This window comes from Heterocephalus glaber, unplaced genomic scaffold (assembly GCF_053883595.1).
Source record: "Heterocephalus glaber isolate CG9 unplaced genomic scaffold, H.glaber_assembly_v1.0 deba00001729, whole genome shotgun sequence".
NCBI lineage: Eukaryota > Metazoa > Chordata > Mammalia > Rodentia > Bathyergidae > Heterocephalus > Heterocephalus glaber.
Genome location: NW_028258440.1, coordinates 13,938,353 through 13,963,800, shown reverse-complemented (window position 1 = coordinate 13,963,800; position 25,448 = coordinate 13,938,353).

The following is a 25,448-nucleotide window of genomic DNA, read 5'->3' as shown; positions in this document are numbered from 1 at the left end:
GGGGCAGGGGAAAGGAAAGAAGGGAAAGGTAAAATGCTGAGAAATGGAAAAAATGGAAATAAAGTCTTTGTAAATAGGGAAGGATGGAGGGGGTGAAGGGAGGGCTAGGAATGGGGAAAAAATACGAACCAAGATACATTATGTAAAGGTACAATTCCCAATGAGAAATGTAATTGTGTTGTATACCTAAAATGTACTAATAAAAGAAAAATAAATAAATAAATAAATAAATAAATAAATAAAATCCATTATATTCTTTATGGACATTTGGACAATTTCTATTTTGTGGTTATTATAAATTAACCTGTTTGAGCTTAAGTAACTGCCGTATTATGTATCCTGTTCTTCCTTAATTAAACTAATTTAGATACCATTTTACCAAATAGACTTATCTACCTCACTATCCCAAATTGGGTTAATTGAACTTTTGTTTAACCATGGAGACCTGTATTTCTCTCTAATAGATCACTTATCAGCCTTTAATGAAATCTGTTTGCATGCATGTTTTTCCCAACAAGCTGCATACAACGAAGGAGTCTACCTTATTAATCTTGGTATCTCTAGTACATAGTAGAGCTCCTGACACATAATAATTCAACATCTGCTTAGTGAAATTTAAATATTAACATGGTAGATAAGGAATGATGAATACTGAAGAGTCCTGGATTTTTCAATTTAATAAACTATAAAATTTTTGATCATCTACAGTATACTCAGACTTATGTTAGGTGATGTGGGGCATGCTAAATAGTAAAAGTAATATACAGTTGAAAGGTTCTGTGTAATAATTTTGTAGGGCATTGAAGGAGGTAGGTCATGGTTTAGGAAAGAGTGGTGTTAAGACCATGATTTCAGATCTGGTAAATTTAGCTTTCAAAATTCTCATCCATTCTGAAAACTAAACAGTCTGTTAAGACATAGTTATGTGACACATGACAATGTTTCAGTCAATGATAGACTATATGTATGACATTGTTCCTATAAGTTGTATCAGCGAATGAGGTTGGAGCCTTTGTATTTGGTGTAGATAGTCTAAAATGTTTAGAAAATGAGAAAATCACCTAATGGAGCATTTCTTGGAACATATCCCCCATGTGAAGAGATGTGTGACCATTTGGCTTACTTTTGGACTAATAAATATAGGGCTTACTACTCATAGAGACTTCCTTATATTACTAAAAAACGTGCTATTTCAGTATGAAGTAAGAATCCAAATGAAGCATTTCAGAAAGCCAAATGACAAATCTTGTACAAGATGATGAGGTTAGGAGTCATCCCAATGATGGTTAAAATACTGAAAATACAGAGAAACATGCATAGGTAGAATAAATAGAACAGAGTGGTAATGGAATATGGTGGTGTGAAAGTACCTTATAATGAAGAAAAAAGGACACGATTGAAATGTTTGGTCAAAAAAATCTATTACACTAAATATTTTAATGGAGCATGGTGATATGTAATAATTTTTAATTGTTATTCTTCATATAAGTATAGAGATATTTTCTAGATTTAAGTAGAGCTTGAAAACACAATTCTCACATTAAAATATTGTTATGCTCTATTAAAATAAAATTTGCATTGAGTTCTCATCAAGGCTTTTAGATTTATTTATTCGTGGATCCAGGGCATATTTTATCCTGTGGAACAAAGATGCAATAGAAAGTTTTCATCAACAGGTTCAGACAAATCTTTACAGAAAGGAGTTCTTAGGCTTTAAAGACTGAGAGAACCTAAGATGATTCTAAGGCTACTGCCATATTAAGATTTTCTCATCCTAGCGGCGTATGATAATCACAGGGGCAAGGATAGAATTTGAAAGGTGGAATTTTCTAGTTACAGCCTCCAGAGATTCTGATTTATTTCCTCTCATATGCAGTAGACCACATCATCAGAAAAAAACAAAGAAAAAAAGCTAGGTCATGAGATTTACCTTTACGTTAAAACACCAAAAGCATGATCCTTAAAAAGAAAAAAAAAATCAAGTAGTATTTTAAAAACTTATACCAAAAACTGAGAGAAAAAAATAGAACAATATCTATTTGATAAGGAACAAATGCCCAAAATATTCTCAAAAACTTATAAAATTAACAATGAGAAAAGAACAATTAAAATGCATAAACTATCTGAACACACACTTTACCAAAGAAAATATGCAGATGGTAAATAAAAGTGAATGAACTGTCATTAAGGAATTGCAAATCAAAGCGACAAGATACCACTAAACACTTTAGAATGGGTAAAATTCAAAACATTGACAACAGCAAATGCTGAAGAGGATGTGGAGAAACAAAAATTGTCATTCATTACTGCTGGGAATGCAAAATGTTACAGCCATTTTGGAATAAAGTTTGACAGTTCTGCAAAACCAAATATAGTTTAAGCATACAATCCAGCAAATTTGCTTCTTGTTATATACCTGAGTTAGTTGAAAACTTATATTCACACAGAAACCTACACAGAGATGTTTATAAGATTTGTGTTAATTGCCAAAAAATGGAAACAATGAAGATGTCCTTCAATTGGTTAATGAATAAACAAACTGTAGAATATTTATACAACAGAATACAATTCAAGAGAACATAAATGAACTAGCAAGCCACAAATAAACATGGAAGGCATTAAAACATACTGCTAAGTGAATGAAGCCAACTTGAAAAGACTACACATTTTATAATCATGACATTTTTGACAGCAAAATTATGGACACAAAAAGGCCAGTAGTGGCCAGGGGTTCTGGGAGGTAGATGGAGAGATGGATATGTGGAGCTAGAGAATTTTTAGGGCACTAAAACTATTCTGTATGCTATAGTAATGATGGATACTTAACATTGCATACTTTTAATATTTGTCAAAATTCAAAAAGTGTAAAACACAAAGAATAATTCCTAATGTAAATTATGGATTTTAGTTAACAATAATTTTTCAGTATTGGTTCATATATAGTAAAAAATCTATCCTAATAGCATAAAATGTAAATAAAAAAGGAAACCATTCAAGGATAGTAGGTGCCGACTTTGAACAATTCTATCACTTTTTTTTCTGTGAACCTAAAAATATTCTTTGAAAAAATTATTAATTAAAAACTTTTGCCTTGATTGTTTAATATGCTGTCATGTTAGAGAATCAGTGAATGAAAATTCCTAGTTTGGACTGTACAAAGGTTGGAGTGATTTATCAAAATAGGGAATATGGAAAGAGATATTAACATATGAATGATGGAATTCTGTATCACATAGGTTTATTTGGTGTTACCTGTGAAAAATCCATGTAGAGATGCCAGGTAGAAGTTTCTTTTTCTCCTGTCATGTTCCATATAATATTTCAGACCCAAAATACTTCCCTAATTGCCATTAACAAGTGCAATATGTGAAAAGGAATCAGTTCAGAATTTAAAAGCCTATTTGATTTAAATAAAATGAAGAATAATAAGCAGAAAACATTGTTGACCTCAAATTTCCATTCACAGCAACAGTGCTTAAATCAGATTTCCCACTTTGCCTGTTGGTATATCTTTTGCCTCAAAACAATACAATTTCCCTTGGGATGTATTTCTTAAATTAAAAAAGATAACAAAGAAGTAGAAAGAAGAAAATAAGCACTAAAACACCTCATGCCACTGGAAAACAAAAATATACTTATACATAGGTGATATTCATATAAATAAACTTAGGAAATGTAATATATTCCTCCAAAAATGTTATTTTTACTAAATAAACAAATACAACGTCTGTTAAAAGATAGTTATTCTTTTTGTTTATGGATATATAAAACAATTTACAATTCTTCTCAAAGCAGTTAAAAACTGCATTTTGATTTCTGCTGTTTAGTTCATAATAGCAGCCATTCCTTCTGGGTGAGGTGGAATCTCAGCATTTTTTTCATCTGCATCTTTCAAATGACCAGTGATGTTGAACATTTTTTGATATGTTTATTTGCTGCTTTTACTTCTTTGTCTGAGAAATGTCTGTTCATTTCAGATCCCCATTTTTAAATTGGGTCTTTATATTGGGAGGGTCTTATTTTTTTGAGTTCTTTATATAGTCTAGATAGTAGAAGATTATTACTATTCTTTGCAGCATTTTTTGCTCTTTGTAGTACTTCAAATATTACCGTTGCTATTGCTATTTCTTATTGTTCTTTCTTATGTTATCAGACTTGCTTTGTAATTACTTGACCTTCTATACTTTTTAAAGTTTTCCTTTGAATAATTGTAGACTTACAGTATGTCACAAAAATGCTTATAGAGGTCCTATGCACTCTTCACCCGGAACACATATTAAAAACTTGTATAGTTATATAAGGACTAGAAAAATGATATTAAAACAAATTACAGAACTTATTCAGTACCTGTCAGTATGACATGCACTCAAGTTCATTTGTGTATAATTCTATCTAAATTTATATTCTGTATACAATCGCCACAATAAAAAGAGAAGTATTCCATCACCTTTCAAAAATGTTAGATAAATGAAATGATTTAGTATGGAATCATTTAGATTATCCTTTTAAAACTCAGCATAATTTCCTTAAAATCAATCCATGGTATCTTTTGTTAGAAATAGTTACTCCTGTTTATTACCCAGACTGGTGTTTCATTGTATAGAAAAGCCGTTGTATGTTTAGCCATTTGTCTATGGGAGGATTACATATTTTTTGTTTTTAGCTATTATAAATAAATCTGTTGAAAAAATTGGTGCATAACTTTTTCAGTGTGAACATTAAGTTATTTATTTGAAATAAATGCTCATTTCTAATTTCTGAATTGTATCATAAGTTCATGTTAATTTTTAAGAAACTGCCATTCCCATTTCCAAAATAGCTGCATTATTTTGTATTATCAGAAGGAATGTCATTGATCTAAATTCTTTACCTTCTTGGTCATATTTAGTATAACCAATGATTTAAAAATTCGCCATTTTTACAGGTGAGTAATCATATCTTATGATTTCATTTTGCATTTTCCTAATAGCTGGTGATGTTGAACATCTTTTATAGTGCATATTTTTCACCTGTATATTTTCTTTAATGAAAAGTCTGTTGAAATGTTTCTTTTGTTAATGCTGAGTGTTGAAATTTCTTGTATATGCTAAATACTGGTGATTTTTCAGACATGAGATTTGCAAATAATTTCTTCTGACCAGAAGCTTATCTTTTCACCCACTTCTCAAAATCATTTAGGGAGTATTTAATAGTTTTTAAATGAAATTTAAGTCATAATTTCTTCCTTTGGTTTCAAATCTAATAACACTTTGCTTAGCTCAGCTGTAAATCCTTAATATTTTTTATCTGTTTTTTGAAATTTAATATTTTAAATTCAACTCCACAACCTCTTCTGAGTTAGACATTTTTGTATCAGACATGAGGTTTAGGTGCAAATTGACTTTTTTGAGCAACAGATATCTAAATACTCCACAATCATCTGTTGAAAAATCTTCCCTTTCTCTGTTGGATTGCTTTGTACCTTTGTTTAAAATTAATTAAGCACATTTGTATAGGTCTGTTTCTCAGTTCTCTATTCTATTGAATTCATTTATATATCCACCCTTTTATCAATACTCTTTTGCTTACAATAGTTATATAAACATTGCCATTAGGAAGAATGATTCTTCACATTTCAATTTTTAAAGTTGTTTTACATACTAACATTCTTTTTGCCTTTCCCTACAAACTTCAGAATAAGCCTGTTTGTATCTATAAAAACACTTGCTAGAAATTTTACAGGAATTGCACTAAACATATAAGTCAACTTAAGGAGAATTGATATCGTTAGCATGCTGAGTCTTACAACCTATAAAAATATTAAATCTCACTAATTATAGATCCAATACAAATTTTGGTGTTTTCACTAAGATTTCCATTTTAAGGCAGATTTAAATGGCATTGTGTTTTTTTTATGAGTACATTTTTAATATACAGAAATATGATTAATTTGCATTGTTGGTATTGTTTTCTGTGACTTGAGTAACAGCTTGATTTTAGGGTTTTATTAAAATAGATTGCTTAACATTCTCTATGTACATGTCTAGTCATCTGCAAGTAGGGATAGTTTTTATTTCTTCCTTTTTATTATAATCTGCATGAATTTTGCTTCCTTTTCTTATGTGCTACCTAGAACTTCCAGTCTTTATGAATAAGAGTAAAAAGAGCAAACATCCTTGGGTTTTTCTGGAAACATAGTTTTTTAGTATGATGACAGTTCTAGTTTCTCTTCATTTCTTTCTTTCTTTTTTATGTAGATTTTCTTTATCAAGTTTATGAATTACCTTTCTATTCCTGGTTTCCACTGAAAATTTATATAATGAGTGTTAGAAGTTGCTATGAGTTAGAGATAATAGATAGATAAATAGATAGATAGACAGATAGATAGATAGATAGATAGATGGATAGATAGGTAGATTTTCATTTTTAGATGTGTGATGATATGTTGTCCAGGCTGATCTTGAATTCTTGGGACTAATGATCCTTCTACCTTGGTCTCTACAGTAGCTGGGCTTAAAAGCATGCATACACCACAATACCAGGCTGTGTTAAAACTTTTTTATGTGTCAATGGTAATAATCACATAATTTTTCTTCTTTAGTTCATTACTATGGTGAATACATTGACTAATCTTTATTGAACTGGGCGTGTATTATTGTAACACATTCCACTTGTTGGGTCATGTTGCATAATTCAGTGTCTACACTGTGGGATTAGAGTTTCTGATACTTAATTGAGAATTTTGTATGTAATTTTAATGAGAGATATTAGCTTGTAGAATTTTTCATAATTATCATTTTCTGGTTTTGGGTATTACTGGCCTCCTACATATGTTCAGGAGTGTACCCTACTGTTCTATTTTCTGAAAGGAAGAGATTGTATAAAATTGATGATAATTCTTCACCTGTGTTTTGCATTAAAGCTGTTGAGAGCTAGAGATTTTAGGGCATTTTAAATTCTGAATTCAATTTCATTATTGGTTATAGGGCTACTCAGATTATCTATTTCATTTTGGTTGCATTTGAGCAGTTTATGATTTTTGAGCTATGGGTCAATTTCATGGAAATTGTCAAATTTAGGTATGTAACATTGTTGGTGTTTTTTTACTTATTAGGTTTTTAATACTGCACATTGTATAGTGATATCCTGTTTTCATTCATGATATTGAAGATTTGTATTTCTCTCCTTTTGTCTGCTTTGACAAAGTTTACCATATTTATTTAAATTTTTGAAAACTCAAATTTTTGTTCCTTTGATTTTTTTCTATTTTTGCCTTTTTAATTTTATTGATTTATGCACTTATTTGTATTATTTGCTTCTTCCTGCTTGCTTTGGATTTATATTACTTTTTGTTTTCCTAGTACCATGAGGATAAGCTAAGTATTTTGACTAGAGACCTTTCTTCTTTTTTAATATGCACATTTAGTCCTATAAATTTCCCACTCAGCACTGCTTTACTTACATCCAAAAAATTGGTATACTGTCTTTTCATTGAGGTTTTTGTATTTTATTAAAATTTAGCCGAGAATTTCTTCTTTATTATTTAGATTTTTTTTAAATTTTCAAATGTTTGGAGATTTTTCTGTTGTCTCTCTGTCTTTGATTTCTAGCTTGAATACTTTATATTCTGAGAATATATCTTATATTATTTCAATCATTAAAATGTTACCCAGTTTTGCTTCTTGCCATAGGACATGGTATATCTTGTGAATGCTCAATGAGTGCTTGGAAAGTATGTCTATCTTACTGTAGCATGGAAGTGTTCTATGAATGTTTATCAGTTAGTGTTGGTTATTAGTGTCATTCAGTTTTATGTATCATTGATTATAATATTCCTGATACTTTTAATAATTAGTGAAAGTGAGGTGTTAAATTTTGAAAGTATAATTGTGAACTTTATTTCTTTGAATATTCTATTAATTTTTGCTTCTCATAAATTGTTTCTCTTCTTTTTATGCATATATTCAAAGGACTTTTATGTATTTTGTGAATTTATTCTTTTATTATTGTGTAATTTTTATCCTTAGTAACTTTTTGTGTTCTTTAGTATATTGCATCTGATATTAACATAGCTGCTGTTGATTAAATTTATTTCAATATCATAATAATATATATTTTGTATCTTTTTATATTCTACCTATTTCTTTCTTTGAAATGAGTTTCATGTTTATAGAATGTAATCGCTTCTGGGTTTTTATCTACTCTATCAATCTCTGTCACTTGCTTTTCTATTTTACATCTTTAAATTAATTTTTTTATATTCTAGGGCATAAGTCTGTCATTCTTAAAGTATTTTATTAGTACACATTGTTAGTACATAGTGAACAAATTCATCATGGGAACTTCATACATGTACATAACAGATCTCAATTCATTTTTATCCCTATCCTCACTCCTCCCTCTAACACCCCCCTCCTCATTTACAAAAGCTCTATTTTCATTTTTCTTCAATTCTTTTTTCCAAATCACCTTTTTCTTCCTTTTCTCCCCTCTCCTCCTCATCTCTTGTTCCCCTTCACATTTGAACAAGTTCTTCCTACCATTTTATTATCCATTTACTATTTCTTACTTATGTTTCCTGTTTTCCAATTCTCTCTTCTTTGCTTCTTGTAGTTTTTTAAATAATTTTGTATTAGTTTGTAGTACATAATGTTTACATTTCCCGTGTGAAATTTTAAATGTCCATAATACGTGTTAATCCCTTTTCTTCATCCCTATTCCCTTCCCTCCATCCATCTCTTGATTCACTTCCATTTTTTGTACATTTCACAATACACAATGTTTACATGTTGTTGTTTTGTTGAGCCAGGTTCTCACTATGTAATTCAGGCTGGCCTTGAACTCTTGCAGATACTCCTGCCTCAGTCTCTAGGGTCCTGTGATTATAGGAGTACCCCACCACACCTGGCTGTTGCGTCTATTTTTATCCATTCTGTTTTTCTCCATTTCCTTTCTGAAGTTCTAAATCGTATTCTGTTATCATTTCCTTTCTTTTTGATAGCTTTTCTTAGGTATTTTAGAGAGTAGGTCTGTTATCAACAAATCATCCTAGTTTTTCTTTAAATAAGAATGTGAAACTGAAGTGTTAAAGTTTGAAAGTACAGTTATAAACTTTGTTTTCTCCTTAATATCTAAAAGAAGTTTTCACTGAATACAGAATGCAGTTGACAGCACTTTGATTCTTTCACTTGATAAATTATCTGCTATATCCATCTGACTTCCATGATTTCAGATGATAAAAGGTTGCAATTCAAATTGATGTTTCCCTGTAAGTAATGTACTGTTTCTCTCTTACTGTTACTATGTGCTTTGGTCTTGTCTTTGTATTTCAGAATGCAAATATGCTGGGTTTTCATGCTTATTATGTTTGAATTTATTGTGGTTGGGGCTTGTTCAGCTTACAACTCTGTTGTTTTATGTCTTCCATCAAATTTGCAAAATGTTTAGCCGTTATGTCTTCTGAAGCTTTTCAAATTTCATTGACATTTTTCTTTTAATTAAGCTCCAATTATATAAAGGCAAGAACTTGTGGCCCACCCAGATACCATCACTAAGTGCGCACAGATGCCAGCAAGAAGCCTGCTTGGACCAGAGCTGTGTGGGTGCACACAGGTCCCCGCCAGGACCCTGCCCAGACCACAGCAGCTTGGGCCCACAGGACCCAGCCAAAGGCCCACCTGGAAAAAAGCTGCACAGTCACAAAAGCAACAACCAGAGGCCTGCCCTTATTCCATCACTAAGTGCTCACAAAGCCCAGCCAGAAGCTCATCAGACACCAGCAACTCAAGTGAATAGCCCCTAGCCAAAGGCCCTCCCAGACAACAGCTATGCAGGTGGGCAGGCCCAAGGCAGAGGCATGCCCATATGCTATCCCAAGTGTGCAAAGGCCCTAGCCAGAGCCCTGTCTGGACAACAGGGCAGCACAGGGATTCAGAAGGATGCCATTCAAATCCTGGTGGTGAGCAGCATAGAAAAGCCCTCTCAGTGGCTTGCTGAGAATTGAAGACCACTGGGTGAGCAAAAAGTTGTCTCAACAAAGGCACAGCAGGCTGCATCTATTGAAATGAGAAGATACTTAAAAAAGGCTCAAAACCATACATCCACAGGCCCGGGATTTCGCTCAGTGGCACCATGCCTGCCACACAAGCAAAAGGTTCTGAGCTCTATCTATGCTACCAAAAAATTTAAAAAAAAACCTCAGACTTCCAGATCACATAAGGAAACCTCAAAGGGCAAAGAGATGGAACAATCTGACACTAAACCACCTGGACTCCCTGAACTGGCAATGAAAAATGATCTGGAAAAAATGAAATCAGAAATAATTTCTCAGATAACAACAGAGACTGTGCCCATAGTTCAAGACATGACTAATAAATCTAGAGCAAACACAGATAAAAAAAAAATAGAGGAGCTGAGGAACATGATGGAATCCCAGCATAGGAAACAGTTGGAATCCATAAAACAGATGCAAACAGATTTCTAGGAGATTAAAAACATCACTGAAAGTTTACACAGCAGAATGAGCCAATGTGAGGACAGAATATCAGACATATAACATGGGATTGCACAATGAGACCAGGAAAAGAAAAATTTCTTAAAAATAGAAGGGATAATGAGAAATCAACCCAGGAGATGGTAGATAATGCAAAGAAGGATAACATAAGAGTGATGAAAGTTAATGAAGAAACAGGAGAGAGTGCAGACAACATAAATAAAAATTGTTCACAAAATCAATGGCAAAAAACTTCCCAAGCAGGGGAAAAGAAATTGACATACAGATAAGTGAGACATATAGGACTACAACTAATCATGATAAAAAAAAATCTACACCTAGACATATAATAGTTAAGATTCCAGAAATTGAACAGAAGAACAAAGTGCTAAAGCAGTTAGAGAAGAGAAACAAATCACTTACAAAGGAAAGCCCATCAGAATCACAGCAGACTTCTCAACACAAACCCTCAAAGCAAGAAGAGCCCGGAGTGACACATTTCAAGCCGCAAAGGAAAACAACCTCAAACCCAGATTGATGTATCCTGCAAAACTATCTTTCAAAATTGATGGAGAAATAAAATACTTTCATGACAAAGAGCACCTGAGGAACTTCATGAATACCAAACCAGCCTTCAAAAAATTTTAAATAATATTCTAGAAAAAGAAAATGGGGATCACAACTCTAGGAAGCCCAGCAGAATGAATCAATCAAACATGAGAAGAAATTAAATGTAAAGGGGAAGAATCCAACAAAAACAAAAGGTCATGACAGGGATAAGTCAATGCATATCAGTAATTGCCATCAATGTTAATCATCTCAATTCACCAATCAAAAGAAATAGAGTGGCAGAATGGGTCAAGAAGCAAAATCCAACAATATTCTGCATACAAGAAACACTTAATTCAAAAAAAACCTCATACAACTGAAAGTCAAAGGGTGAAAAACAATATTCCAAGTGACAGCAACCTGAAAAAAAGGAGTAGCTATTCTATTTGTAGATAAAATAGATTTCAAACCAACACTACTTAAGAGAGACAAAGAAAGCCACTACATCCTTGTAAAGGGAAAATTCCAAGAGAAAGAGATGACAATCATAAATATATGTATGCACCAAATACTAGGTGCACCCAACTGTATAAAACAAACACTAACGGACATGAAAAATCAAATAAGCACTAATACAATAGTAGTGGGGGACCTAAATATGCCACTGTCACAAATAGATCAATTAGACCAAAAATAAAGAAATACTAGAACTCAATCAAACTCTTGAATAAATGGGCTTACCAGATGTTTATAGAAGGTTCCACACAACAAAATCAGAATACAACATTCTTTTCAACTGCACATGGGTCGTTCTCCAAAATAGACAACATACTACCTCATAGAACATGTTTATGTAAGTGCAAAGGAATTGAAGTTATCCATTGTGTTGTATATTATCAGACCAGTGTTCAATGAAATTGGAGATCAATAGCAAAAGAAACCACAAGAATTTCATAAACCCATGAAAATTGAAAAGCACACTTCTGAATAACCAATGGGTCACAGAAGAAATCAGACAGTTTCTATAATTAAATGACAATGGCAATGCAACATATCAGAATCCATGGGACACAATGAAAGCAGTCTTATGAGGGAAATTCTTAGTAGTGAATACTCATATTAGAAAAACAGAGCAAGCCCAATTAAACAACCTGATGCTGAACCTCAAGCTTCTGGAAAAAGAAGAGCAGGACAAACCCAAAGCTCATACAAGGGAGAAAATTATAAACATCAAAGCAGAAATCAATGCAATGGAGACTAAGGGAATAATAAAAAAAAATCAATGAAGCAAATAGTTGGTTCTTTTAAAGACTAAGCAAAACTGACAAACCCTTAGCCAACCTTATCAAAAAATGAAAGAAAAGACCCAAATCCATGCAATTAGGAATGAAAGGGTGAAATTACAATGGACCCAGCAGAAATCCAGAGGATCATCAATACCCACTTGAGAAGCTATACACCAATAAGATGGAAAACACAGAAGAAATGGACAGATTTCTAGATACATGTGAATTAGCCAAGTTGAACGAAGAAGACATAAAATTCTTAACAATCCAATATCAGTGAATGAAATTGCAAACACGATTAAGAACTTACCTACTATGAAAAGCCCGGTCCTGATGGCTTCACTGCTGAATTCTATAATACATTTAAAGAAGATCTGTTGTCACTATTGTTTATTATCTTCAATGAAATTGAAAGGGAAGCAATACTCCCAAATTCATTCCTGAAAGCAAGCATCACCTTGACCCCAAATAGAGAAAGATCCAACTAAAAAAGAGAACTATAGCCCAATATCACTAATTAACATAGATGCAAAAATCCTCAATAAGATACTGGCAAAGAGAATGCAGACAATCATCAAGAAGATCATACACCCTGACCAAGTGGGATTCATCCCGGGGATGAAAGGATGGTTCAAAATGTGCAAATCAATAAATGTAATATACTATATCAATAGAGCCAAGGACAAAAACCATATGATCATCACAATGGATGCAGAAAAAGTGTTTGACATAATCCAAAACACATTCATTATAAAAATCCTACAGAAAATTGCAATAGACAGTCTCCATCTCAACTTGATAAAAGCCATCTATGAAATACCAAAAGCCGATACCATACTAAATGGTCAAAACCTGAAATCCTTCACACTAAAATCAGGAACAAGACAAGGATGTCCACTATCACCATTCCTGTTCAATATAGTTTTGGAAACATTAGCCACAGCAATTAGAGAAGACAAAGAAATAAAAGGAATAAAGATAAGAAATGAAGAATTTAAATTCTTATTATTTGCAGGTGACATGGTACTCTATATAGGAGACCCCAGGTGTTCCACCAAAAGTCTTCTAGACTTAATAATCAAATTCTGTAAAGTAGCTGGTTACAAGGTCAACACACAAAAATCAATAGCCTTCCTGTATAGAAACAACAGACTCACAGAAAGAGGAACTGAAGAAAGAACTCCCTTCACAATAGCATCTAAAAAAGAATGCCATACCTCAGAATCAACCGAAGGAATAAAATCAAAGAACTCTACTCTCAAAACTATTGCACTGTAGGGCCAGGGATTTAGCTCAGTGGTTTCGCCGCCTGCTGCGCAAGCGCAAGGACCCGAGTTGGATTTCCGGTACCAAAAAAAAAAAAAAAAAAAAAAAGAAAACTATTGCACTGTGAAAAAAGAGATCAAAGAGGATATCAGAAAATGGAAAGACATCCCCTTCTCCTGGGTAGGAAGAGCCAATATAGTGAAAATGGCCATACTTCCAAAACTACTATATAGATTCAATGCAATCCCAATTGAAACCCCAACAGCATACTTGAGAGACCTTGAGAAAACAATCCAAAACTTCATTTGGAACAGGAAGAAACCTAGAATAGCAAAAGCAATTCTAAGAAACAAAGACAAGGTAGGAGAGTATTACAATCCCCAACTTGAAACTATACTAAAAACCTCTGTGTTAAAAACAGCATGGTAGTGCCAAAGAAACAGACCAGAGGACCAGTGGAATAGATTAGAAGAGGCATGCCAGGGATTTAGCTCAGTGGTGCTGCTGCCTGCCTTGCAAGTGCAAGGATCCCAGTTTGATCCCCAGTACAAAAAAAAAAGCTTTTGCACAGCAAGAGAAGCCACCAACAGCATGAAGAGACAACCCACAATGTGGGAAAAAATATTTACCAGCTGTTCCTCAGTCAAAGGTCTACTATCTAAAATACATAAAGAACTTAAAAAAATCAGACCTCCCAAATTTAAAGACCCAATCCAAAAATGGGCATCTGAAATGAACAGACATTTCTCAGACAAAGAAGTAGAAATAGCAAATAAACATAAGAAAACAACATATTCAACATTACTGGTCATTGTAGAGATGTAAATGAAAACAAGCCTGAAAGTCCACCTCACCCCAGAAAGAATGGCTGCTATCATGAAATCAACCAATAACAAATACTGGTGGGGCTCTGGGGAAGATGGAACCCTGCTCCACTACTGGTGGGAGTGTAGACTGGTGCAACCACTATGGAAATCAGTATGGAGATACCTCAAAGAACTAGGACTGGAAGTCCCATTTGACCCCGCTATTCCACCGCTGGGGATCTTCCCCAAAGAATTAAAAGAATCATACCACAGTGATATATGTGCGCCCATGTTCATAGCAGTTTGTGATAGCTAAAACTTGGAAGCAGTCCAATTGCCCATCAACTGGAGACCTGATAAAGAAAATGTGGGTATTTTATAAAATGGAGTACTACTCAGCCATAAAGAATAAGAAATTAGAGGCATTTATAGCTAAATGAATGCACATTGAGGCAATACTCTTAAGCGAAATAAATAGGACAGATGTGTAAATATGGAATAGCTTCTCTGGTGTGAGAAACTGGAAGTGTAAATAAGGATTAAAAGGCATAATAGATAATGTGATGTAGGAAGAAAAGGTCCAAAAGGGAAAGGGAAGTGGGAGGGGCTGGGGAAAGAATGCAATGGAATTAACAGGAGAAAAGGAAAAAATGGAAAGGACATCTTTGTAAATAGGGTGAAGTGGAGGTATTGAAGAGAGGGCAGGAGAATGGGGAAAAATAAGAACCAAGAGAGATTATGTTAAGGTATAAATTTTCAATGATGAATGTAATTATATTGTATATCTCAAAAGTACCAATAAATTAAATTAAAAAACAGTTAGAACTTAGTTATTGTCTCAAAATTTTCTGAAGTCTTATTCATATTTTCATTGACTAATTTCTGCTTTTCAAATTGTGGGAATTCTACTGCTCTGTCCCAAGTTTCAGTGTTTCATTTTCTGTCTTTTCTGCTGTACTATTAAACCCATTCAGTAAGTTTTTATTTCACATTTTTGTCCCTTCCAATTCTATAACTTTCATTAGGTTCTTTTATGAAGCAACTGTTTTCCTTTTTAATTTTTTTATTAACACATGTTCGCAGTACATTATGATTACATTTTTTGTGGGTACATATACATCATACATCTTAATTCTTTTCTTTGGTACCAGGGATCAAACTCAGGACATTGGGCTTGCAAGGCAGGCAAGGTGCCACTGAGCTAAATCTCCAGCCCACATCTTAATTCTTTTTTCATGCCTTTTCCTTCCCATTCCTCTCTGCTCCCTCCAACTCTTGGTCCCCATCACATTTGGAATAATTCTATCTCCTTTTTTCTTCAATTTTCTTTTCTTTTCTTTTCTTTTCTTTTCTTTTCTTTTCTTTTCTTTTCTTTTCTTTTTCATCACTGTTCCCTCCTTTCCCTCTCCCCTTCCTCTTTTCCTAAGATTTTGTGTACTTGTCATTGGTTCTTTATCTTTTTGGTATTAGGTATTGAACCCAGGCCCTGGCACATGTGAGGAAATAACTCTGCTATTAAGCCACATCCCTCGTCCCATATTTTTCATTCATTCTATGAAATGAACTTGCCAGTTGAAGCATTTTTATAATGTTTTAATCTTTACTAGTTATGTGTATATAGGCAGAAGAAATGGCCTAAGTCTTTCAGTGCCACTAGGAGGATGGGTAACACTGGGTTTGTGGGAAAGAGAGAATTTCCCTCAGTTTGCTATTTGTTTTTGGGTTTTTTTTAGTAAACTTCTTGCTCAATTGCTGGTAGCCTTACTGAAATAGGAAAGCACATCTTTGAGCCATCTTCTATAACTGGGTGGAGAGATTGATGACTGTCATTTTAGAATCAATCTCTGCTACTGGATTTGGAGACAAGAGACATCAGGCCAGATTGTTTTCTACTACTAAGTGGTAGACTGGGAAGACACCAGGCCAGAATCTGCCACTAACTGTAGGACTGGGAGACGTGAGATTTTGTTTTCTTCTGTTAGGTAAATGGATGGGAGATGCAGGGCCTAGATTTTTTTTTTTTTTTTTTTTTTTTTTGCTACTTAGTGGTGGGCCAGGAAATGTTGACCTTGCTAATAGTTCCTATGCAGGCATTGCCGACCTATGTTACACTCAGATGGGGAGAGAGGATGGAATATTCTGCCCTGTCTCTGTTAGAACTGCCAGTGTAATCAGTTTCCATATTTTAAATAACTCAACTTTACCACTCACCTTCATTTTTCTCTGCTCATATAAAATAATAGGGCTAGCCTAAACATTGTTATTTTCTGTACAAGACATCATAGAATGTAGTTCATGCAGGCAATTCCCTAAATTTTACTCTTGGGGTTATATGTAATAAATTTGATGAGTTTGAAATACATTTGTTATGTGCTCTATAAGTGTAGTAAAATTCAATCTTGTGTATCAAATTGATTTAGAATGATGGTATACAGTTTTCACCCACAGATTTTCTTGAAGGTATTGAGAAAAATTTTCTGTCATAAGCATTTGTTAGGGCAAGTTAAGACAAACATTGTTCTAAAGACTGAGGAATTCCTGTGTTGTCAACTCAATTGGTTATTTCTAAAAATCAACAAATTAAGGTAAATAATTTGTCAGATACCTGATTGATTTCCTAGGAAATTACTTTGGACAAAAGTTCATACAAATGATTTTCTCTTGTCATAATTGGTGATTATATCACAGTGAGTCTGTTGACTATGTGATTACACTGCAAGTAAATCGTGTGTGTGTGTGTGTGTGTACATATGCACACTTGAATTTAAGTATATGAAAGGACAGTACTAATCCACAGGTCAAAGACTACTTATGTTGTTTTAATGAAATTTATATTATTAAACAACTTGAGAGTGCTCTCTTTCTAAAATGATTTATTAATCAGCTTTATGTAGCTGGGAAAAAATGTCTGATACATATAATTTAAAAGGGAAGAGGTTTATTTCAGTAATGGTCTCAGAAATATCAGTCTATAGTCAGCTGATTCCAGGGTAGAAACACAGTGGGAGGGCATAGTGAAGCAAAGATATGCCATTTATAGTGGCCTGAAAGCAGAACAAGGAAGCATCACCAGAGAGGAAGGCCCCAGGGCTCATATATAGTACCCCAAATCACATGTCCTTGACCCATTCAGACACATGGAAAGTATGTTTTACTAACCCGCTAGGCAACTCTCAAAGCAGTTAAATTGACAATCAAGATTAACAGTGATAAATGTGCATTATTGGCCTATCTTATTTATCACAGACTTCTAAAGTTAGTTGACCTATAGATGCACATTATTTGAAAATGTAAAGATGTTTACTACATATTTGGAGAACATCATAAAAATATATCAACTAAGCCTTCTGATTTAGCAGCAAAATTTTATGAAAAGCACAAAATATTATGTTTTAAATAATACACTATACAAACATTCTAGAATCTCAGATAAACTTATTTGTTACTGTACAAAGATTTTAACAGAAATTCTTGTAATTAGGTATAATTAATAATTATTTGTTTATCGACTCATTCTACAAACCATTATTTAGCACATAGCATATGCTAAAGCCAAGATAAAAATGCAAATACAAAAATCGGTAAGACATTGAAGATGATACTGAAGAATTCTAATGTTTTAAGATAAATCCTATGTAAGAAAACTCTGGTACTATAAACACTGTTGATTCTGGTTTCTCTATAATATTTGGAGGCACTCTAAGATACAAGGAAAGAGGATTCAATTATAACAATAATACTGATTATGGCCTGTGCATTCTACAGCACATTTTTGTAATACTACCTTACAGTGATAAATAGAAAACTTTACTTAGACATGAGCTAGGATGTTTCTTAATTGGCTAGATTGGTTTTTTTTTTGTTTGTTTGGATTTTCTGTTTACTTGATTTTTATTGAGGAAGTTGATGTATCAATAATATAAAAGGCATTTTCATGCTTGTTTTTCACATTTGTTTGAGTTTATTTATTTGAGCTCCAAATTGTATTGCATCGACCTGACTTTCTCTCTACCCTAATATCATTCTATTTTAATTTCTACCACTTTAAAATATATCATAATTTATAAATAGTCAAATTCAGCCTCCTGTTTTTATTTTGTCCTTCAGAATTCACAGGCTAATCTTGTTGAACTTTTATTTTTATTAGCATATTAGCAGTACCTAATAAGAGAAAAATTCTATAAATTTATAATCCCACTAGAGCAGCTAGTTTAATTTTTCTTGTGTTTTTCCCCATCATTATAGATTTGTTAAAATATTTTTCAAATAAGTACAATTTTTCATAGACACTCTTTGTATTTCTTGCTGTACATTGTAAATGGTACAACTTTTACCATATTTCTTATAAAATAAACATCATTAATGGTTTCATAAAAATCTAGTGTTCATTCAGGTATTTTGTCTACTAAAAAACACGGATTACATTCTTTCTCAGATTACATTCTTTTCAGTGAACTGAAGAACATTTTATTTCAGGTTGCACAAGTCCTTTTTGTTGAGTTAGTTCTTCTGTTTTTTGTGTGTTGTTGGTATTAGAATACTAAAACTATACTTGGATAGGCATTTTAGAGAATTCAAGTGAGTAAAAGACTGAGTCCATACAGAAGAAATATTGTATTACTTGAAATAATCTTGATAAACAAAGTTTATGCTGAAGCGTAACTAGTAGAGAAATTTTGGGATGAGATTTAAAAGTAATTTGTATATTGCCATTTTCCCTTATGTTCTAATATGGGATGATACAGTTTGAAATACTTTCCACTTTATGTTTTTGTAATTTATCAGAGAGTATATCTTGTAACCATACTATACACATCAGATACTAATCACATTAACTAAATTTTGTTGAAGATATATCTTTAATCCAAATATCAAGAAATCATTTATTTCTTAAAGGCTACAACCATAGGATTCAGAGAAAACATTATTTACCAATGAGAGTGAAAAATGGTCTCTACAATTTTTCTTTTGCTAATTTTTTATAAAAGCAAAAATATTAAGTTTTATGTGATGCAGTTTACATTAACTCTGAAACACATCTAATTTAAATTAAGTGGTTTCATTCAATTGGAATTTATTTGGAAGTAATGAAGTTTTCTATACTTGTCAATTCCAAGCTCTCCAACATCTGAATCAGGGTTTATTTTTTAAATTGTTTTCTGAACTTCAGGGGTTTTTTTTTTGGGGGGGGGATTGAATACTGTAGTAGGTGCCAAATTTATGAAGTTTCACCTCCTCTTTTACAAATAAAAATAAGAATTATTGGATTTCTATGGAAAGAACTTGGAATTTAATGAAGGGATATATTGCTTCTCTAAGAAATACCATTACACTGGGATTAATTAGTAGAGATCTGATTAAAAATGTGTCATAATTCTTACTTCTGAGGAATAACATTCTCTGCAGAGAGAGACTTGCTGTAGGTAGAAGATAATTTCATAGAAACCTGCACTTGGAACTTTTTATTTATCTGAGAGGTAGCATAATGCATTTTAAAATGGATTTTAAAAAAGTAAATGGGGAGACATTTGGTGCAATTTACTCAACCTAAACTTATTATGTGTATATGCTGTGCTAAACTAGAGCTTTACCACATAGGGAAAACTTTTTTTTTCTTAGCTAAAACCTAGTTTTGTTTGTTTATCTTGGAGACCGGTTGTTATTAAATTTTTGATCAGGTGTGAAAAACTCTTGATCAAATTAATTAAATGTTTTTCTTATTTTCAAAAAGATTATGAGATTCATTGAGGACTACACCTGAGATTTTTTTGTTTAATTAATACAAGAAAACTTGATTTCTTAAACATCTAGATAGAATGTGAAAATAAAAGGCCTTAAACAAGAGCAGAGAGATTCTGAAAAGAAAGACTAGATGACTAAACATATGCAGTACAGTAGTCATGATTTCTGTTTATTTATTTGATTATTATATCTGTGATTTATTCCTTTAAGTGAGATTGACTAGCACATTTTAATACCGTGTCTAAATTAAATGCAAGATTTTTCATTTGACCCAGAAATGACTAATAATTTGTCACAGATATAGTTTATTTGTGTTTATTAAATATCTTTTTGCACATAGGTCCTATGTGTTGTGGTAAGATAGTGAAAAGAGTACTCCTTGCCATTAAAGACATTCTAATTTAGTGACACTCCCTCTCTAAATTGTGTTCATGTGATGCCAAAGCCTAAGAAAATATTTTGTGCTGTCAGGACAACAGGTTTCTAAGCTATAGTCAACCACATGATCATGAGAATAAACAAGCTATACTCTACTGTATATGGAGTTTCTAAGCTTGGAAGTTCAATAGGATAGGCATATTAACTACTTTTTTGACTTGTGATATTCCAATCTATGAAGGGGTTATCAGAATAACTTTCTATTACAAATTAAAGAGCATCTGTGTGTGTCTCTGTGTGTGTGTGTGTGTGTGTGAGAGAGAGAGAGAGAGAGAAAGAGAGAGAGAGGTGGTGTATATACTCTTCTTTTTTAACTTATTCTCAGAGAAATATCAGATTTTGCTCATAAGGCATTCAACTGATTAGACGAAGTTTGCCCACAGTATTAAGGTACTCTTCTTATCTATCTACAAAATATATTCATATTAATACTTAGGTAAGCAGATACTACAGGCTAGCCACGTAGACAAAATTAACCATCACTACAAAATTAACCACAACATGGATGGATGGATAATGGATGGATGGATGGATAATGGATGGATGGATGGATGGATGAAAAGATAGAGAGATATATGGAAATATCACAAGGAATTGGCTTACACAATTGTGGGCTCTTTCTAAGAAAGTCAAGATAGTAAGAAAGGGAATATCAGGAGCTGCTTTGAAACCAGAGGCATGAGCTATTGCCCTCTGATGGAATTTCTTCTCTCTGGAGAAATATCTTCCCTGCCTCAAGTTCTTCAGAAAGATTTGTCTAAGTCCACAAAAATTATCTAGGTAAATCTCCTTTAACAAAAGCTAATTAGGCACTTTAATCATAACTATTTATTACCTTCAAAGTAATAACTAGTTAATGTCTGATTATTTAATGATTGTGCTAAGTTGACATCTGAAAAAACCATCACACAAGTTAGCATCGATTAATAAATATCAGAATAAAATATATGAATAGATAAAATATATTTATTTCAAATAGATTTGGATTTTTGTTTTCCAGTCTAATATGTAGACTATATTTTAGTTCTTGTCTTCAGAAGATGTTGAAAATAGATTTGATGCAAATGCTACTCAGATTTTAGAACTCATATTTATAACACAACAATTTTTATTTTTATTACTTAACATTTGGAGTACATAATTATTACATCCATCGTGGTGCGCTGATACATATACATAACATATTTTAATTCATCTATTCATTCAATTCCCTTCCTCCCTCCACCCTCATATCTTGGTCCCCTTCTCTTTTCAAAAGATCCAGCTCCCAAAGTCCTATTATCTATCTTTCATTTTGTTCTTTAGTTTATTTATCTTTTGGGTTCCTCATGTAGGAGAAATCATATTATATTTAAGCTTGTGTGCCTGATTTATTTTACTTAACATTATGTAGTGAAGCAATTTTTTTTTTTTTTTGTACCGGTGATAGAAATCGGGTCCTTGCGCTTGTGAGGAAGGCAGTGGAACCACTGAGCTAAATCCCCAGCCCTTGAAACAATTTTTATTCTGGAAGAAAGCATACTGTACATGTCCTCAAATTTTCTAGAAAGTTGACCAATTATAACTAATAATGTGCAACTAATTACCTATGAGACAACTTCTCCATTTATTGTCACGTTATGTTGAATGAAGGTTGAGCATTGGAAGGTTTCTCAGGAGGATGAGGAGGATATTACCTATGGGAAGAGGAGTAGGATTTGATGTCTTTGATCAAACTGGTTTCCTCCTCATGTGATTCTAACTATTCAGCTTCACTATGTGATATATTTGTGAAAATTGTCTAATGGGAGGTTTGCACAAAATTACTTAGGTTAGAATGTGCAATGTTTGAATTCTGCCTCAGGTTGATTTTGCATATTATTTGTAATGTGACCAGAGAAAGACTTGGTTGTGAAAACAAACTGTGAAAGCATAGTTTACCAAGAAGAGCCAAAGTAGTTAAATCACATGCTGGAGATAAGCTGCCCAGTGTACAAGGCAGAAATTTGAGTTTAATGGAAAAAATATATGAAAGAATTACAAGCCATAGAATAAAATACTATATATAAATGTTGTATTTAACCTATTTTGAATTATATAAAAGTTGTCCTGATTCACTAATAATTGTTTCTTTTGAGGGATCCATGGACAAGCATTTAACTGTTGGACAAATCCTATTCTAGTGCTAAAAAGTTGGGGAGGTGAGTTTTGTAGCCTATACAATATACTTCTAACCTCTGCTTTTCAAAGTTTGTGGAAAGCAGAATGATTTCGGTATAAGGTAATGGCACTAATTCCCAAATCATTATATTAGTCAAATTCCATTAAGCCCATCTTAACCAAATTAATATTATATTTTATACCCTGATTCAGTTATTTCATTTCATGTTTATTTGTACATGATTGATATATATACTGATTAAATTCATTGTTAAGATGTTGGTACATGTACATAACTTAATTCTTTTTCATTCTTCTTTTCTTTCCTTTCCTCTCCTTTCCCTCCATCTCTAGAGACACAGTTATTTCAAGAGTAAAGATTAGGTAAAGCAATTAATATCCCAACACAAATTTTTAAAAAAATATTGTATAATCCTTTACAAGGAAAGCTAAGGGAGGGAGAAAGGGAAAAAAGAAGATAAGGAGCAAGGGAGGAGAAAAAGAAAGAGGAAAGGAAGGAAGGAAGTTGTTGCCATGGACTGAGGAGTTATTATTTAGTGGGTATAGAATTTCAGTTTTGCAAGACAGAAGAAGATGAATGATAGTGATGGTTGCACAATATGAGTGTAATTAATATCACTGTACTCAATACTTAAACAATAAGGTGATAGATCTTATGTATAATTTATTATAGTGAAAAATGAAAAGTATATCAAATTGTAATTCATAAAAATAATAATTCTCAATCCACAGTAACTTTGGTAGAATTAAACAAGATAATTCATATGAAAGTCCCTGGTAAATAAGTACTTAAAAGTTGTTCATGTTGTCCACTGATAATCATATCCCCTTAAATTATAAAATTGTTTATGTGATTCTACACTCCCAATGACCTCAGTGCCTTTCTGTTTAAAATGTATACTGTACACACCTTAGTGAGTTTTTAATATTCTCAGATACCAGAAACAACTCACACTTTCAAGTATATTTTCTAGTAAAATAGTGCTCAGCTAAAATTCTTTCTTTTAAAAAATTACCTTCACCTTTCAATATTTCTTTCCCCAAATTCCTTTAGATTTATTGCCTATTTGATTTATTTTACAATTATTGACAGTGTTTGTTGACATAATTATTCTTTTGTGCATTAAAATTACCATTTTATTAATTTATTTATATATTAAATATCATTAATTTCCTTTAGGCATAAGATATTTTGCTAATTGATATCATAGATATAGAAATATACAAATACATTTTAAGAGTATTGGCAATTAATTAAGCATACATTTAGCTGTAGATAAGGATCTTTATTCCTAGCCAATTAATAACTTGAATAAGTACGGATGACTTCCTAAAATGTTGTTGGTAATTTTAATAAATTCATTGAATTTTATTGTGAAAGTATAAATGATAAATTGATATTATATGTTGAAAGTAAAAATATGAAGTTTAGCAAAGATTATAAAAAATAATGCCATTCATTTAAAATATTGAATGGTATAAGTAAAGGCTGGAGCATACATAGCCTAACACTAAATCATGTTTTAAAAGCCCAGATGGGGGTACTGACATGAAAAATCTGGTACTAGATAATTATCTTCAAATAGCTGAGGCCTAGGCATAGACCTCATTTCCAAACTCAAAATGAACCAAATATTATCTGAGCTACTGAAAGCAGTGAGTGGACCTGATTTATTTCTGTATACTTATGTTGACAATAAGGCAGTCATACAGTAAGTGCTCAGTGTAATTTGTTGAGTAGATAACAACAGTCTCCATTTATTAAGCACCAAGCTACTATTTATTTACCACTAGGTAGTATGAAAAACTTCTTACAGCTGTTATCTCAATTAATCTTCATAACCAACCAGTAGAATAGATAAATATCATAATCTCTTTTTTACATAAGATAAAATCAGTACCTTAGTCCATTTTCTGTTGCTCTAACTAAATGCTAGAGGCTGAGTAATTTATAAACTTTTATTTTGTTCATAGCTCTAGAGACTGGGAAGAGTAAACTTGAGGGGTTGCATCTATTAAGAACCTTCTTGCTGTTAGGTCTTTGAGTACTGAGGCAGTGCAGGGCATCACATGGAGAGAGGGCACATGCAAGACATAAGGCCAGATTGGCTTTTACAACAGACTCTCAAAATATCCCAATAACCATCAATCCATTAATCCATTAATGTATCCATTCCTGAAGACAGATACTTCAAAACCTAATTACCTCCTAAAGGTTCCACTTCCTAATTCTTTGCAATGAGTATTAATTTGTAACATGAGTTTGGGTGGGAGTACTCAAATCATAGCCCTCTGGTACAAGGATGTTAAATAACTTGCTTGAGAACCTAAAGCTGATTAGTGGCAGTTGAGTCTATCTTATTGTAATGCCTATATTTTTACTTCTCCAATGTCCCTCTTGTTAAAACAATAAAAAAATCAAGAAATATATTCTTTAACTAGATGGGGATTTGCCAATGGGTAATTTACTACAGTAAATCCCTCACATATGAATGAGTTTCATTCTAGGAAAATGTTCGAGTTAGTTTCATTCATAAGTCTGACAAAGGAAGTATTATACATCTTTGACACATATATGCAATGTGTATTGTTTTTCACTTCCTAGCAGTCCCCTCCACATCACTGCTTTTCCTCTTGCTTCCAGACATTCTGGCTCTGATTGAGCACTCTACTACTCTACATTGTCACACTATACAGTAAGCACCCAGAAACACAATTGTGACAATATCC